Source organism: Oncorhynchus gorbuscha, linkage group LG12 (genome assembly GCF_021184085.1).
Source record: "Oncorhynchus gorbuscha isolate QuinsamMale2020 ecotype Even-year linkage group LG12, OgorEven_v1.0, whole genome shotgun sequence".
Taxonomy (NCBI): Eukaryota; Metazoa; Chordata; class Actinopteri; order Salmoniformes; family Salmonidae; genus Oncorhynchus; species Oncorhynchus gorbuscha.
The window spans coordinates 14,411,298-14,429,777 of NC_060184.1; the positions used below are offsets into that span (position 1 = coordinate 14,411,298).

At 44.0% G+C, this 18,480-nt stretch overlaps 1 pseudogene across 1 annotated transcript in view; it reads left to right on the forward strand.

Annotated features, from left to right (window-relative positions):
- Positions 1-18,408, forward strand: part of LOC123991502 — a 50,869-nt pseudogene extending 32,461 nt beyond the window's left edge. The window contains exons 31-49 of the transcript XR_006830808.1: positions 1,289-1,476; positions 1,717-1,889; positions 2,160-2,476; positions 5,377-5,470; positions 6,048-6,155; positions 6,327-6,463; positions 6,636-6,756; positions 7,531-7,674; positions 7,976-8,266; positions 8,457-8,684; positions 9,027-9,294; positions 9,598-9,727; positions 11,766-11,900; positions 12,343-12,480; positions 13,105-13,230; positions 13,562-13,633; positions 14,858-14,979; positions 15,224-15,416; positions 15,933-18,408. The product of XR_006830808.1 is annotated as an apolipoprotein B-100-like (transcript). The remainder of the gene's footprint in view (positions 1-1,288; positions 1,477-1,716; positions 1,890-2,159; positions 2,477-5,376; positions 5,471-6,047; positions 6,156-6,326; positions 6,464-6,635; positions 6,757-7,530; positions 7,675-7,975; positions 8,267-8,456; positions 8,685-9,026; positions 9,295-9,597; positions 9,728-11,765; positions 11,901-12,342; positions 12,481-13,104; positions 13,231-13,561; positions 13,634-14,857; positions 14,980-15,223; positions 15,417-15,932) is intronic.
- The last annotated feature ends 72 nt before the right edge of the window (positions 18,409-18,480 follow it).

Consider the following 18,480-nt stretch of genomic DNA (forward strand, 5'->3'; position numbering starts at 1 on the left):
AGGGTCCGTCATGGTCTGGGGAAGTGTCACAGCATCATCGGACTGCGCTTGTTGAGATTGCCTGCCATGACAACGCTGTGGTTACAGGGGAGACCTCCTCCTCCCTCATGTGGTACCCTTCCTGCAGGCTCATTCTGACATGACCCTCCAGCATGACAATGCCACCAGCTATACAGCTCGTTCTGTGCGTGATTTCCTGCAAGACAGGAATGTCAGGAATGTTCGTTGCCATGGCCAACGAAGAGCACTTTTTGCCAGTCCTGTCTGGTCCAGCGACGGTGGGTTTGTGCCTATAGGTGACGTTGTTGATGGTGATGTCTGGTGAGGACCTTCCTTACAACAGGCCTACGAGCCCTCAGGTCAGCCTCTCTCAGCCTATTGCGAACAGTCTGAGCACTGATGGAGGGATTGTGCGTTCCTGGTGTAACTTGGGCAGTTGTTGTTGCCATCCTGTACCTGTCCCGCAGGTGTGATGTTCGGATGTACCGATCCTGTGCAGGTGTTACACGTGGTCTGCCAATGTGAGGACGATCAGCTGTTTGTCCTGTCTCCCTATAGCGCTGTCTTAGGCGTCTTACTGTACCGACATTGCAATTTATTGCCCTGGCCACATCTGCAATCCTCATGCCTAAGGCACATTCACGCAGATGAGCAGGGACCCTGGGCATCTTTCTTTTGGTGTTTTTCAGAGTCAGTAGACAGGCCTCTTTAGGGGTCTACGTTTTCATAACCGTTATCTTTATTGCCTACCGTCTGTAAGCTGTTCGTGTCTTAACGAGCAACGTGCATGTTCATGAATTTATGGTTCATTGAACAAGCATGGAAACAGTGTTTAAACCCTTTACAATGAAGATCTGTTTAGTTATTTGGATTTTTACTAAATATCTTAGACAGGGCCCTGAAAAAATGATTTTTTTGCTGAGTTTAGTTATTGTTTATGGCCCTCTCATGATTAATAATTACTTCTGGGGATTACTTTAAGTTACACTTAAGTTACTTGTTTTATAAAATTCTATTTGCTCAGAGTTAATGGTGCTTTTAACAAAATGGCCAATTCAACCCAAAATCAAAGTTTCCTTCTAGGCATAGTGTAACATTTTAGTGCGTAGAGATAATACATAGTTGAACTGGTACCATGAAGACCATGCAAATAGCTTTTAAAATTATTATTATTATTATTTTTTTTTAATCTGCTGAAACTCCTATTTGAGAAGGGTTGTCTCTGCATTGACCCAGGACAATCTCCATGTCTCACCTTCCTGGCTGTCTATTCTATTCCTCTGAACAGATCACTCTGTGTCCCAACCAATCATGGTGCAGCGACGACCCGGACAGGGTTTCCATGGGAACGGTGACGCCAACTCCGTGCTCTCCCCTCGCTCTGAGGGCGGAGGCCTGGGCGTGAGCATGGTGGAGTACGTCCTGAGCTCCTCCCCCGGGGACAAGATGGATGGCCGCTACAGGAACGGTGGCTACGTAAGTCTTTCTGCCAAGGTCTCTTTCGCTCTCTGCCCTTTACGCCAATCCACTCAGAACCAACAGAAGATCTACATCGGCTTCAGTAGTGATACAAAAATTGTCAGGTCTAGAGTTATTCCAGAACTGTAACATCAAATTCTTATTGCTTAGGGCCTAGCCTCTTGTTCTCTGATGGAGCGTTGCGTCTGTTTGGAGGAACAAGCCTTCTGAATGTTTGATTTATCTTTGCTTTTGTAGGGCGGCGGGGACGCTGACCCGGACGGGAGGGAGAATAGTAACGCCCAAGATCAGACGTCCCCGTTTGAAGAGGACAAGAGCCCAGAAATGAAAGTGGGAGAGGAGAGTGATGCGGCCAAGGCCAATGGGAGAGGCCTGCTCAATGGCATGGACAGAGACTGCAAAGACTTCAAGTATGGGACATTTTTAGTGGTTATTGGGGGGGTCTTGAAATTATCATTGAGATTTTATTTACCAATCCGTCACCGCACATAGAGCCCATTTTGGAAAATGAAAGTTATTTGAATTATGCCGATTAGACATTTGAATCCTTTTGCTTCAAAGAGCAACCGATTTGTAAGGCAGTCTGTCTGAGACTTTGCAGGGAGATAGTTGTGAACAAAGCCTCAAAGACCATATCGTCACATGTACTGCTCCCGTCACCCCCCCCCCCCCTTCTCCAGTCCCACCCCAGGAAGTCGCCAGGCCTCCCCCCACCGAGGCGGTGGAGAGGATGGGCCCCGGCCAGACTGGGCTGGAGATGATGGTCCAGCACCAGCAGCACCAGCATCAGCAACACCACCTCCAGCACCAGACCATGCAGCCCCAGAACAAGCCCCAGCAGCAGGATGACTTCCAGAGCCAGGAGGCCCAGAACATGGGCAACATGGAGCAGCAGCAGGGTGTGGAGTCACTCCAGTTCGACTACGCCGGCAACCAGATCCAGGTAGACTCCTCCGGCACCCCCGTCGGCCTGTTTGACTACAACTCCCAGCAGCAGGTGGGTTGAACCAGGAAGTAGTAACGAGGGACTACATTTCTCTAGTGCATAGATTGATGTAAACCTGTCACTTTTTGGTGATCTGAGCCGTTTTGATCTCCAATAGACCTGGAGATCTGAAGGAACAATGTTTTTTGGGTGGGTTGGGGTCTGTGTCCTATCAATCATTGACTGAGCACAGAAAGTTAAGTGTTGAACTTATTAGAAAATAAGTTTTGTTGCAGTAGTTTCTCACAATTCATTAACATGTTAGGGTTTGTTTCTTCTTCGTCCTTGTCAATCATTGGTTCATTGATGAAATTAGCATTATGGCTTTCTTTAATTAAATAATTCAAAAACTTTTAATGCAAAAGTTGACAAACAGGAATATAGCACACATGTTTCTGAGTAAGTTCTGCATCAAACAAAAGGTCTCAAGTTGTTTTCTTAAACAACTGACTACGTCATTACCTTTTTACTCCTGAGACCAAAACCCTGCATCCATAGCTATACAAACATAAGAATTTCAGTGTTTATCTAAAAGCTAGGCAATAAATGTCCCCTCCCCAAAGTTGATTTATTGTGGAATGTCTGAGTAGTCTCTTATCTCCCACACTCCCCTGCAGAGTTCTGTCTGTCACACATTATAAGAGAGCGAGCAAACAACTGTGGAACAATTATAAAACTATATAATGTGTGTGTGTGTGTATATATATGTATGTATTTTAAAAAAAAATCTGTAGTCAAGGACCCTATAAATGTGAGGGAGGGGTCTTATAACCCCTCTCCTTCTATTAATAAAGCATAATCAATTATTCTAATACATCAAACATTTTGGTACAAACCTTTTCATGACCCCTTGGTGAACCCGACAAACAATGCATCAGTGATTCTTATTTCCTGCAACTTTCTGAAGTACCGCCTGTTTCTGTGCACCTCTGTGTTGTGTAGCCAGTTAGCATGACTTTAATGTCTGCATAATCTAGTGGCTTTCCCCCAAAAAACTTCCCAATTAAATGTTGACTGCAAAGTTGGTCTACCTTACAGAATGATATCATAAGGATTTTTATCAATCGATTTGCAAACACCGCTGCAGAAAGAAACACTGCTAGCCAAACACAACTCTCTTCCTGGTGTGCAATGTTTTTTTAAACATTTATTTTATTTAACCAGGTAGGCTAGTTTAGAAGTTATCATTAGCAATTGTGACCTGGCCAAGATAAAGCAAACCATCACAACACTGAAGTGTAGGAGATCTCCAATTTTTTTAATGGACTGGATCTTTATATATACCACTTGGGTACTGTTTCAGTAATAATGATATCAGACCTTCTTGTTGGTTGTCTGATAATCTACCATCTATATATGAGTGGTTAAAACATGCTAATAATGGTCCTTTGAGTATATCAAACGTTTTTTCTTTTTAATTTATGCCATCCAGCCCTGGAGTTTATCCATCCTTAAAGGCCCCAATTGCATCAAGTAGTTCTTCCTTTGTAATTTGGCCTTCACATGAGTCTTTCTGTACAGATGTTAATTTTACAATATTATTAGGGAAAAAATCCATACAATTAGTTTCAGTCAGTGGAGATGGAGGAGCCTGAAACACAAACATATTCTTAAAGTACTTCCTCTTTCAAAATATAATTTGGTGAATCCATCATTTGTTACAAGTTTTAATTTTAACATTTTTTATTTGTAGCATTTCTATATTGAAGATTGAAAAAGCATTTGGTGTATGTTTTTTCCCTATATTCCATCCAGTTTGCTTGATTTTTTTTAATAGTATATTACACTGGATCTTTCTGGAATAAGTTCCTCCATTTCTTTTTGTTTTTCCTCTAACTTATTCTGTGCCTCTATGGTATCGTTTTTATTGCTATCTAACTGTACTGTTAGTCCTTCAATTTCCTTTGTTAATATGGACTCTTTTGATCTAAAGTCCTTTTGTTTTATAGATGAGTACTGAATTGCATGGCCTCTAAAGGCACATTTAAAAGTGTCCCATACAATAAGGGGATTGGCTGTACCTATGTTATGTCTGAAAAAGTCAGTTATAAATTAATCTGTCCTAGTTCTAAACAATTTATCATCTAGTAGGCTTTGGTTAAATGTCCAATATCCTCGCCCATGTGGAAATTCTGTAAGAGTAATATATATGTAAATTATGTGATGATCCGACCGCATTCTGTCCCCTAGCAACACTTTTAAAACTTTTGGTGCCAGAGAGAATGGCATAAGAAAGTAGTCAAGACGACTAGCTTGATTAAGCCTCCGCCAAGTATATCTCACTAGGTCAGGGTATTTAAGTCTCCATATATCCACTAATTCCAATATATCCATGACATTCATGATTTCCTTAAGTGCCTGAGGGTGATAGTTTGTAGTGTGATTTCTTTTCCGGTCCATAGAGCTATATAAGACCGTATTAAAATCTCCCACCATAATAATAGAGTCTAGTGTTAAATTCTTATATTTTCAAAGAAGCTTGGATCATCATTATTCGGACCGTATAGGTTAATAAGCCATATCTGTTTATTGTCCAATAACATATTTAAAATAATCCATCTACCTTGAGGATCTGCTTCTTGGACTTGCTTTGAATGAGTGACAGATCTATAACTCACTTTTCTTTGTGTCGACTCTTCCAAAAAGTTACGTACTGCAACTTTAAACCCAGACCAAAGAGTCCAACGCAACCCCCCCCTCCCCAACCCCAGGATAATAAAGTTTATTGTGGTTTGGATAGTTAGGAATATTGAGATTGATCAAATGTGTGTAATTTAAAAAAAATCTGAAATGCACAGAAACATGCACGTTGTTCGTCACCTTTTTGAGTCTTTACCAGTTTGCTTCCCTGTCCCTGAGAGTAGAGGAAGCTTGGGTATTAATGTGTCTAACTTGTTCCGTTTGTTGTCCAGTTGTTCCAGAGGTCCAACCATCTGACTGTCCAGCAGCTCACTGCTGCCCAGCAGCAACAGTATGCCCTGGCTGCTGCCCAGCAACAACACCTTGGTAGGTTCTAGATGTTCTACCCTGGCTGCTTGCCCAGCAACAACACCTTGGTAGGTTCTAGATGTTCTACCCTGGCTGCTGCCCAGCAACAACACCTTGGTAGGTTCTAGATGTTCTACCCTGACTGCTGCCCAGCAACAACACCTTGGTAGGTTCTAGATGTTCTACCCTGGCTGCTGCCCTGCAACAACACCTTGGTAGGTTCTAGATGTTCTACCCTGGCTGCTGCCCAGCAACAACACCTTGGTAGGTTCTACCCTGGCTGCTGCCCAGCAACAATACAAGCACCCCCTAAATTATGATTGTAGTTTTGATTACTATATACAGTAATGTACTGTGGATTTATTCATTATTTGCCTCCAAACTGCACACACACATATTTGTGCCAGATTGGGTAGTATTACCTTTTATTGGTGTAGTATTACGTCTGAATGTTTTGTACGTAAAAATGTCCTGAATGCCATACTTGGAAAAAATATATATATATTTTAAATGTAGTTGTGGTTTTGACTGCAATTTGATATCGGATGATGTGTTATTCGATTTGGACACACTGCTAACTGGAGGTTTTCTTCAGCCGGCCTTGCTCCCGCGTTCGTGCCAAACCCATACATCATCAACACTGGACCCCCCGGAACCGACCCTTACACCGCTGCAGGACTGGCCGCAGCAGCTACACTTGCCGGTTAGCACACACACAAACTGTATTCATACATAGCACCTCTTTCACTCTGAGTGGGTACTGTCATCAAAAGCTGCTTTACTGCTTCGTGAGTGTATAATCTTCTGTATAAAATTGAATTGCAAGTTCATACCACAGGTTTGGTAGTAGTAACTGAGGACTCCCTTCCCTTAGGGCCTACAGTGGTTCCTCCCCAGTACTATGGTGTTCCTTGGGGCGTGTACCCTGCCAACCTCTTCCAGCAACAGGCTGCCAGTCACAACGCTAACCAGCAGGGATCCAATCAAGGACCGGGGCCAGGACAGCAACAGGTAGGCATTTCACCAATTAACAGCAGCTAACTAGAGAATTAATTTAAGGGTTAAGCGTTATAGGTGTATTGGAAGTGACCATGATTTATCTTGTACATTTTCCCTCAGATGACTTAAGTCATTTTAAGTGTGGTTGTGGTGTAACCCCTTGATCTTCTCTCTCTCTCTCCAGGTGATGCGCCCCGGGAACAACCAGCGCCCTCTCACCCCTGGTCAGGGCCAGCAGAGCCAGCAGGAGTCTCTGGCAGCAGCTGCCGCCGCCAACCCTGCCCTCGCCTACGCTGGTATGCCAGGTCAGTGACTGAGTAGTGTTAGTTGAGCACACACAGGTTTTTACCTACATTTACAAATGACCTCGACTAACCGGTGCCCTTGCACATAGACTCTGTACCTGTAACCCCTGGTAACAATAGCATTGCTATTGTTATTTTACTGATTCTCTTTATTTATTTGTTTTTCTTTATTGCGTTGTTGGGTAAGGGCTTGTAAGTAAGCATTTCACTGTAAGGTTGTATTCGGCGCATGTGTATTCGGCGCAAATAAAATTTGATTTGAACACTACTGAGCCAAACCAAGCTCTACTGAGCAGGCCTGGTTAAGCAGCCACATAATTGCAGGAACAAAGGACAATGTCAAAAGAGGATATCCGAGCAGGCAGCGTTTGGTTTGGTGCGTTAGTGTGAAAAGTACAACACAGCCAGTCGTGTACAGGTCTGGAGTTTACCCAAGGGGTGAGAGGTGAAGAGTAGCATGTGAATATATTATACTGACTCTCAGCATTATGTTGAGGTTTCCCTTTAGCCCCTTCTAACAGGCTTAACAGGTCTGTGTAGTGCTTTAGTGGGGGGGGGGTAATTTGATATGAACGCTTGTCTAATATTCCCTCTGGAATACGTTTGTGTACACACTCTTTCAAACTGCCTTTCCCTTCTGATTCTGGTGCAGTAAGATAACACGTCTTCAGCCCTTTCGTAGACCACACGCAACTTCATAGGCCAAACACACACTCGCCAGGCTGGTTTTCACAGTGTGTTTCCCCTCAGTTTGTCTGTCTCCTGCCCACCCAGGTTACCAGATGCTGGCCCCCGCCGCTTACTACGACCAGAACGGAACCCTGGTGATGGCCCCTGGGGCCCGCGGTGGTCTGGGAGGGCCCGTCCGCCTGGTCCAAACCCCGCTCCTCATCAACCCACAGGCCGCAGCGCAGGCTGGTGAGTACCACGGGTTGTCTGGCCCAGTGTTCTCCTAATGGGAGGTGGCTTAGCAGCTAGTGGAATGAGTGCCATGTGGATAGTTTGAACACAATATTACTGTACTTGTGAAAGTTGAGCAAAGCTTTATAATCGAATCTCAATCTTACAATGACGTGGATGAATTGCTCATACCAACAGGGCTATCCAGCAGTTTTAATAGTGCTCACCCCACCCCATGTCTACTCTAAATAGGCACCATACTGAACCGTGGTGACCTGGTTTTTCTTTCCATCCCTCTTTCTCCCCTCTGTCTATATAGCGGCTGCGGCGTCAGCGTCCGGCTCGGGCAACAACATGTCAGGCCCCCAGCCCAACGGTCTGTACCGCTCCATGTCCCAACCCCAGCAGCAGCCCCAGCAGCAGCAGAACCAGGGCCTACCCTCCAGCTCCTTCTACGGCTCTGGGTCGGTGCCGGCCAGCTCCCAGAGCAGCTCCCTGTTCTCCCATACCTCCCAGGCTCCACCGCCCACCTCGTCTCTAGGATTCAGCGGTGCCGGCGGCTCCCTGGGCGTGGGCCTGGGCTCGGCGCTCGGAGGCTTCGGCTCCTCAGGTTAGTGGAGAAGGAACCTTCAGGTTCATTGTTCATATGGCAAAAAGCATACATAAGATGTGATGCACTCTTGACAATTAATTGCATTTTCCAAAGATTCTGTACCCCCCTCTTTGGATGCCCTGCTGTCCTCTTTTTTTTTCTTTCTCCCGTCTCCTTATTTCCCCGTCTTCATCTCTCTCTCCCATAGTGTCGAGCTCCACCAGCAGCAGTGTGTCTCGCCGGGACTCCCTGCTGGCCAACTCGGACCTGTACAAGCGTGGAGGTGGTAGCAGCCTCACCCCCATTGGTCAGCCCTTCTACAACAGCCTGGGCTACTCCTCGCCCAGTCCCATTGGCCTAACACCGGGCCACTCCCCCCTCACACCCCCACCCTCTCTGCCCTCCTCTCATGGCTCCTCCTCCAGCCTTCACCTGGGTAAGACCAGGTGTAATAAATGCGTTGGAGAGCATAGACATGAACATAAGATGGGCAGGCAGATAGAAAACTTCATGCAGTGATACACAATTACGTTTTGTCGCCACCCTGTCAGTCACTCTTCAAATGATGAAATGGTTTTGCACCATATGGAGATGTCTCTCTCACATTATCTGTCTAGTTCACTTAACTCAACACCACTCTAAGTGGATGGCTAGACACGCATAGAAATAGTGACCAGATGGGGAATTCCCATTCAAGCTACGTACTGAGGGTTGAAATCTTATCTCTATGGCAACGCCCCCTCATCCTTTGTTTCCTCCCGGTATTCCCAACCTCCAGGCGGCCTGACGAACGGTAGCGGGCGTTACATCTCGGCGGCGCCCGGCGCGGAGGCCAAGTACCGCAGTGCGGGGGGCACCTCCAGCCTGTTCAGCTCCAGCAGCCAGCTATTCCCGCCGTCTCGGCCCCGCTACAGCCGCTCAGACGTCATGCCCAGCGGACGCAGCCGCCTGCTGGAGGACTTCCGCAACAACCGCTTCCCCAACCTGCAGCTGCGTGACCTGCCCGGCCACATGGTGGAGTTCTCCCAGGACCAGCACGGCTCCAGGTGGGTGACGAATAGACGCACGGCTGAATGGACACAGTCTCTCACATACTATGAACTCGTTTTCTCACACCACACACATACACACGAAGTCTCTCTCACGTACACAAGCTCACTCACATAAAATGAACATGCATTTTCTCACGCCGCATGCACACACAGTGGTACATAGACTCACACAACCTCTGCGGCATATTATGCCCTCCAATCATGCTGTTGAAAAACAACACTTATCACTGTAATGCTCAGGTTGCTCTTAACTCCTCTTCCTCCTTTTCTTTCTCTTGCTTCCCCCCCTGTATCCAGGTTCATCCAACAGAAGCTGGAGAGAGCCACCCCAGCAGAGAGACAGATGGTGTTTGGGGAGATCCTGCAAGCAGCCTACCAGCTGATGACAGACGTGTTTGGCAACTACGTCATCCAGAAGTTCTTTGAGGTGGGAACTGGTCAAAGTTGTCGGGTTAGATTCAATGCCACTCTGGATACTTGTGATATCATTGGATCATACCATACCAACTTGAGGTCGACCCCATTATGATTTTTCAACGCCGATACCGATTATTGGAGGACCCCCAAAAAAAAGCCGATACCGATTTAATCTGCCAATATTTTGGGGATTATTATTAGAATTTATTTTTTGTAATAATGACAATTACAACAATACTGAATTTACACTTATTTGAACTTAATATAATACATCAATAAAAATCTATTTAGCCTCAAATAAATAATGAAACATGTTCAATGTGGTTTAAATAATGCAAAAACAAAGTGTTGGAGAAGAAAGTAAAAGTGCAATATGTGCCATGTAAGAAAGCTAACGTTTCAGTTCCTTGCTCAGAACATGAGAACCTATGAAAGCTGGTGGTTCCTTTTAACATGAGACTTCAATATTCCAAGGTAAGAGGTTGTAGTTCATATAGTATTTATAGGACTTTCTCTCTATACACACATTTGTATTTCATATACCTTTGACTATTGGTTGTTCTTATAGGCACTTTAATATTGCCAGAGTAACAGTATAGCTTCCGAACTGGGAACACATCGACAACAGCCACCCTCGAAGCATCGTTACCCATCGCTCCATAAAATACGCGGCCCTTGCTGAGCAAGGGGAACAACTACTCAAATCAAATCACATTTATTTATATAGCCCTTCTTACATCAGCTGCTTTCTCAGTGCTGTACAGAAACCCAGCCTAAAACCCCAAACAGCAAGCAATGCAGGTGTAGAACCAAGTCTCAGAGTGAGTGACGTTTGAAACGCTATTAGCGCGCACCCCGCTAACTAGCTAGCCATTTCACATTGGTTACACCAGCGAAGAGCTGCTGGCAAAACCCACGAAAGTGCTGTTTGAAAGAATGCCTACGAGCCTGCTGCTGCCTACCACCGCTCAGTCAGACTGCTCTATCAAATATCAAATCATAGACTTAATTGTAACATAATAACACACAGAAATGCCAGCCTTTGGTCATTTAATATGGTCGAACCGTTCGGTGTTTTATCTAACGGGTGGCATCCCTAAGTCTAAATATTCCTGTTACATTGTACAACCTTCAATGTTATAATTACGTAAAATCTGGGCAAATTAGTTCGCAACGAGCCAGGCGGCACAAACTGTTGCATATACACCGACTGCGTGCAATGAACGCAAGAGAAGTGACACAATTTCACCTGGTTAATATTGCCTGCTAACCTGGATTTATTTTAGCTAAATATGCAGGTTTAAAAATAGATACTTCTCTGTATTGGTTTTAAGAAAAGGAATTGATGTTTATGGTTATGTACACATTGGAGCATGGACAGTCCTTTTTCATGAATATGCACCGCATCGATTAAATGTAACGCAAGACACGCTAGATAACTACACATGGTTGATGATATTACTAGTTTAACTAGTGATTATGATTGCTTGATTGTTTTTTATAAGATAAGTTTAATGCTAGCTAGCAACTTACCTTGGCTTACTGCGTTCGTAACAGGCAGGCTCCTCGTGGAGTGCAATGAGGCAGGTGCTTTGAGCATTGGACTAGTTAACTGTAAGGTTGCAAGATTGAATCCCCCGAGCTGACAAGGTAAAAATCTGTGGTTCTGCCCCTGAACAAGGCAGTTAACCCACCAAAAATACGTCCAAATCGGTGTCCAAAAATACCGATTTCCGTTATGAACTTGAAATCAGCCTTAATTAATCGGTCGACCTCAAATACCAACTGTTAGTGTGCTTTCAACCAGCACGTGTCTGATAATTCAATTTTTTTTATTTTTTTTACTAGCACCGATATTGCAGCTTGGGGCTTACTTTTTCAGGTTCAATATTAATTGTGTTATCTTAACCATACAATAAGTGTATCCCACTAAAGTAGTTATCTGGATAAGAGCATTTGTTTTAAATTACTGGACATTATATAATGCAAACAATCAAAACGAACAAACGTTCAAGTCGCTGTCATTGAAGTATTGTTTGTCTCTGCAGTTTGGCAGTGCGGATCAGAAGCTGGCTCTGGCCACGCGTATCCGAGGCCACGTGCTGCCCCTGGCCCTGCAGATGTACGGCTGCCGGGTCATCCAGAAGGCCCTGGAGTCTATCTCCTCTGACCAGCAGGTAATTGTAAGTGGGATCTTCACTTCTCATTAGATTTATTTTATTGCTTCTAGGATGCATCCCAAATGGCATCCTATTCCCTTTTCTAGTGCACTACTTTTGACCATGACGTAGCCCTAGGGTTATCAGTTGCTGTCTTCTGATAAGTTCTGATAAGCATGGTGGATGGATAGAAACCTGTGTAATATGATCCTGTGACCTTTTTGGTCCACTTTGAAAAGCCTTAATTAAGCTTCTTTGAAATTGCCCTTGACATTAAGGACTATGGTAGAAATTAGATTGTTATCAATGAGCCACTAGAAGGAAGAGAATGGATGTATGTACCATAGAAGCAGAATAATAGAATGACTCAATTTCTATGGGAATGACCTAGACGGGTTGAAAATGGATAGATTGATGTGAGAGAGGGATGGATAGATGACTCCTCTCCCTCTATCCCCTTCCTCAGAGTGACATCGTACGAGAACTGGACGGCCACGTGCTGAAGTGTGTGAAGGATCAGAACGGGAACCATGTGGTGCAGAAGTGTATCGAGTGTGTCCAGCCCCAGGCCCTGCAGTTCATCATCGACGCCTTCCAGGGCCAGGTGAGAGCTCATTCAATAGGGCACGCAATGGGAAGAAAAAATTAACAGAAAATTAGAGATTCTGTTGGCAACAATTTGTTTGTTTTTTTGCTGATGTTTACTGACACGGCCATATTCAATAGGTGTTGTGCGTTTGTAAATTCATTAGTATATTCTGTGCGCTGGCACACTCAGACGAGAGTGCTCTGAAATCGGAGTACATAGCCAGAGTGAATTTACAAAACGCACCCCTAGTTATAGGTGTAGTAGCTAGGCTCGTGTTCAGCAGGGCACTCCGCAGCAACACTTTTTACAACTGGAAACTAAAATCTGTTCTTACCTGCCCGTTTCAGGAAAATCTTAATCTGTTGAAAATTGACCCAGACGCACAGTAGAAATGTTTTCTCCTTAGGATTCAATGTATGGACTGGCCCATTTGGCCCTTTTCAAGTGTTTTTTTTTAAATTGAACAAATTTTCACACCGACATTGAGTTAATTCAGTTAATGACAACATACTCTACGCTTTAATCAATGTTTTGCTTAATTCCATTTATCTGAAGCATTACTTTATTTTCCACTTATCTAGACCTGAGGGATCCTGCCACCCATTTTGTTGAGGTGTGCTGTCTGTCTCTTCCCTGCAGGTGTTTGTGCTGTCCACCCACCCTTACGGCTGCAGGGTGATTCAGAGGATCCTGGAGCACTGCACACAGGAGCAGACCCTGCCCATCCTGGAGGAGCTGCACCAGCATTCTGAGCAGCTCGGCCAGGTAAGTGCAGCCAGTTAAGCCCCTGGTCTCCTCATAACTTGGCCCAAGTCACCCAGATACAATGTGATGAGCTTTGTGTGTGTGTTGTAGTTCTTGTGACGTTTTCATTGTTAGTGTTGCTGTGTAGCCTGGGTTGTGTCTGATTTCTCTTTGGACAAGTCCCGGCAGTCCCTCCCTGTTTCAGTAGGTTTTCTTCCCTTTGGTGCCTAACGAACATGACTGTGAGCCCTGTCAGTTAACGATAGATAAGGATAAGTATATGAATTCTGTCAATGATTTCTACCTCTGACCTATGTTAATTTTACCCCCTCCCCCCACTTATTCCATCTAGAAATATCAAGGCGTTTCATTGGAGATGACACCCAAAACATATTATACAGTTTCCAGCGACGCACTGTTTAAGGTCAGAGCAATTCGCCTCCCTCCCACGCGGACGTTGTCCTCGTGTCACCTCCCTCCCCTCTCTCTCTTTCTCTCTCAACAACCAGTGTGCTTTAACACAGTAAATGCCTTTTTACCGTCACTAAACTCTCTAACCCTCTTTTGCAGGCCTCTTTCCTCCTCTAAACTCAAGAGCACGCCTCTTCCTCCCTCGCCACTTTTTCTTTCTCCTTTGCTTCTAAACAATCTGTTCTGTCATGTAGAGGATACACAGCACCCTACTTCTCGGCTCTCTCTGTTTAGATAATCACTCTCTTAGGTCACGGGTGCCTCCTGATTCTTCCTCTTTCCCCCTCCCTCCTGCTCTCTTCCTTCTCTGATGTTTATTCCTCACTGCTTGGTAGAAAGACTCCCTAAGTCGACAGCATTTGTTTTGCCAAAATTTGGACCCCCCTCCCCCAACATTGACATGGATTGTCTGATAGGCTTTGAACTCAATTGTGGTTCTTGGAACTTAGGGGTAAAGTCCATCAGACCATGTAGAGCAATTATGCCAAATGATGGGGGAGGTTTGTAAATCAAATAGGGGGGGGGGGGGCATGATACTCATGGGTGATTTTTTTATATTTTTTATTTTTTATATTCCCCCCCCCCAAGAAACCAGGACAAAACATGTACTTAAAAAATATATATGTTGACTTTATATTTCACATTTGTATCTTAAAGCATTAGTGAGAAATAATGATTTGAAGTTGTAACATTTTGGCATTTATCTGTTTTCGTGAGGAATTGTCATCATTTAAGATTGTCAAATGTTGGCACTATTGATGTTATTATCTGGTCAGGTGAGTTTCAGTGTCTGTCTTCCTGCACAGGTTTAGGTGTATTGGGTTGTTTTCCCTCACAACCATAACGGTCTTATCAGCCATCCCTGAAGGGAGATGCAGCTGTTTGCTCGTGGACCTGTATAGGCCTGTGTCCCATACGAATCACTAGCCTCTCTCTGGTCTTTTGACCTTAATCTGTGGTATGGATGTGGTGCTATTGATACAATTCTGCGGGGGTTGTCATGCTAGATTTCTGTCAAAAGAAAATCTGTCTCAAATGTCTGTAAATGATTGAATCTATAGTGGGGGTGAACTAAATGCCGTTATAAGATTATGTAATTGATTGTTTTCCTTTGTGGGGAATGGGAAACGTGATCCCACACACGCTCACTGTCTTCTGTTTCCATCGCCCTCTGCAGGATCAGTACGGCAACTACGTCATCCAGCATGTCCTGGAGCACGGCAGACCCGAAGATAAGAGCAAAATTGTGGCAGAGGTCCGCGGAAAAGTGCTCCTCCTGAGCCAGCACAAATTTGCAAGGTAAGGCAAAACCCTTTCGTTCTCCCATTACTAATCACAGGGCTGTCTTCATTTTATATACAGTTTCATAGCTGGTGGGAGTGAGATCCATAGAGATGTGCCTCCACTGAGTGAGACAAGTCACATTCTCAGACTTCTAGGGTTGGTTTTCAATGTAGATTCTCCAGTGAGTTGGTTTTTAGTTCAGGACTAGGCTGACTGTCCAAGACACCGGCCCATGTAGCCTCTCTCGTCTCTCCTTCAGTAACGTGGTGGAGAAGTGCGTGATCCACTCGTCCCGTGCCGAGCGGGCCCTGCTGATTGACGAGGTGTGCTGCCAGAAGGACGGCCCCCACAGCGCCCTGTACACCATGATGAAGGACCAGTATGCCAACTACGTGGTGCAGCGGATGATCGACATGGCCGAGCCCGCCCAGCGCAAGATCATCATGCACAAGGTGGGTTGCCATATACCATCGTCTCTGAGGTGAATTCATTCGTGCAATACGTTTCACAACGGGAAACATTTTGCTACGAAAATTTGTGTTTCTCATTGGAGAAGTTAAGGTTAGTCCCGTTTTGGCCTGTTTGCTTGGCTTTGGTTCCTAGTGAGCACATCCCCCCTATTACCTGTTCATTTAAATCAGAATAGTTTAAGCCAGGTTCATTTATTCAGGTTAATTTATTGTCATACGACCAAAGGTTGGTGATTTTGGGTGCAACATGGTTGGGATACTCTGAAGTTGTTCTAATTGTTAATTAATCACGTGCTCTGTGAAGTCCAGTATTATGTGGAATGTTGACCAGACTGCTGTCCCATCATTTTTTCTGTTTTAGTATCCTTCAATGGCAGACTTTTTAAGTGGAACGCAGACTGCATTGTTTTTTAAATTAAAACGAGAACAACTTTTAAACCTCATTGGTCCAGTCCCACCAAAAATGGTATAATTAATCTTTGTTCTCTGCTCCCCCAGATCCGGCCCCACATCGCCACCCTGCGCAAGTACACCTACGGCAAGCATATCCTGGCCAAGCTAGAGAAATACTACATGAAGAGTAGCTCTGACCTGGGGCCCATCGGAGGGCCCACCAACGGCCTCATGTAGTCCTGCCTTCTGTGTCCACTGACTAAAGGCCAGAGTAGGAGCTGCCCCCCCCTAACCTTATTTCTAGTTATGTAAAGAGGTGCTCCTGAGCCATCAGGGCTGACCTTTGACACCCTCTGAATTACCAAAAAGATTTAAACGTCACCTGTGAAATGCTGTGACATCTGACCCCTGCAACTCTAATGCTACCCTCCGTGCTTGTGGCCACCATGGAGGGTAGCAGACAGTTTTGCAGGCAATCTCTTGGTTAAAGCACAGCCCCCCCCCCCCCCCCTCACACACAATTTGTTTATGATGTAACTGGCTGGTTTTTCTTATATAATCCTGTACATTTAGTTTTTTTACCTTGTAAATTCTCTGTAGAAAAAAAAAAAGAAACGCATTTGCTGATAATGTACAATTCTTACAATTACACCAGCAAGTGACTTTATAAGGCCGAACTTGAGTGATCCTTTTAAACAATTTTTCATTTGTTTTTGTACCCAGACTTACTACTACTATCAGCTGTTATGATTAAAAGCCAGGTGTTTAAATATATATATACAATTATCTTTCTACTACCACAAAATGATCCCAATGCCAAAGCAGCTGATGGATCCATTTCTACTTCTTGCACTGCATAGTATGGATAGATTATGAAACTCATCTGTCCCACTGACGATTACTATGTCTCTCGTGCCAATGAGTTAGTCATCCACTGGTCTCTACTTGAACACCTACAATGCTTTGTGCTTCATCTTTAGTGGAGTGTCATCCACTTGCCGGCTTGTGATCGCCGCATGCCTCTGTTTTTCCGCAGACTGACCTCCTCTTTCTCTCACACTGTTTGCTTGATTTGACTAGTCGGCTCCGGGCGACAAATGGCATGGTTGTTCAACAGTGCACATATGCTGTTGCATCTGTAAGCAGTGATTCCACTAAATCCCACCTATACGGTCTTTCCTTTTCTCGCAGATCATTCAATGGCTGCTTGGGCTTACAGCAGACACGGGTAGCGTGGACGTTTATTCTCTTTCAAAAGCAGAGCACAAGGTTGGGTTGTATAGTGGAAGTGTAACTTGGTTGTAATCTTTACAGTAAATGACCGTAGCGGGGGCGTGTGTGGGTGGGGGGTGGGGGGGTAAGCATAGGCATGCTGTAACAGGTTTTTAATAACTTGACTGATTTCTTTATCATGTTTTGTGGAACATCTATCTGTCTTGTAGTTTTGAGATGAACACTGCCCTAGAAGCGGTATCTTTATGTACTGAATATTCATCTCTTGCGTAGAAATAGTTTAGCAAAAATGTATAGCATCTTTGTGTATGAGTAAATATTAAATGGTTGCTTTTTTGGCTAGGGGGCTTGGGGTAAGTTTTTATTTAAAAAAACTTTTTGAAGTGGCTCATCCCAAGTATGTAAAGCGGAGGGTAGAATTGGGAATGAAATTAGGAAAAATAACAGGATGGTTTTATGCGAGAACGACCGTCATGAGGTTGTTTTAATTTAGTTATTCCTCATTTTAATTTTTCTTCTGGTCTGAATATTCAAGTGAATTAGGTGGGGTGAGTAGTGGGGCCATCTAAAAAGCTACACAACTCCTCTGTGACGCTAGTAGTAATGGCTTTTGCTTCATATGAATAATTGTAGAATACGTGTAGTATATGTGCAGTTGATAAGTGTGTAAGTTTAATTGGTGTTTGACAGGCCTTGATAAATTGGTAGTGATGCTTTTTATTTTGTCTGTACAGTTGTACATTTGTAAACGTTGATGCTGTAAATGGATGTCTTTTACACTTTTGGGGGAAAAATTGCCTAAATGTGCATTTTGATGTATGTGTGTGTATATTCATCACTCCTTTCCCCTCAAATATAATGTATACAGTTTTATTTGATCAAGCGTTATTTTAAAACAATCTTTTTATGGCTTCTCGATCTGACATGGTTTTGTTTTAAATCTGTTATGAGAAAGGTCGGCCTCGTTTTGTATGCGGAGCTTTATAACGTCTCCTGTTTATATTGTCTTTCTGACGTGTGACAGTTTTAAAGGAACACCAATGCTCTGTACTTAAAATGAGGCTGCTTCTGGTCCCCTCTGCTGCCATGGAAACTTCACAGGATATGACAGAATTATTTTTGTACAGAAGAGTGCTGTATTTTGGAACAGCTACTACCTTGTAAGCAAAAGAAATGTAAGATATTGTCAATTATATAAATATGAACATATGAGTTTTGTCACACTGTCAAAGTCTTGTACATTTTCAGGTGGCCTTATGTACATTTCCAGACATTTAGATGAAGAAAAAAATACTCATTTTTTGGAAGCAGAATTGTGGCTGTATGATTAAACCGTTCTAACATTTGATCATTTATTTCTGTGCCTTTTTTTAATGTTATTTCAATATCATCTTTTAGGAAGTTGGTGTTGCGCAAACTA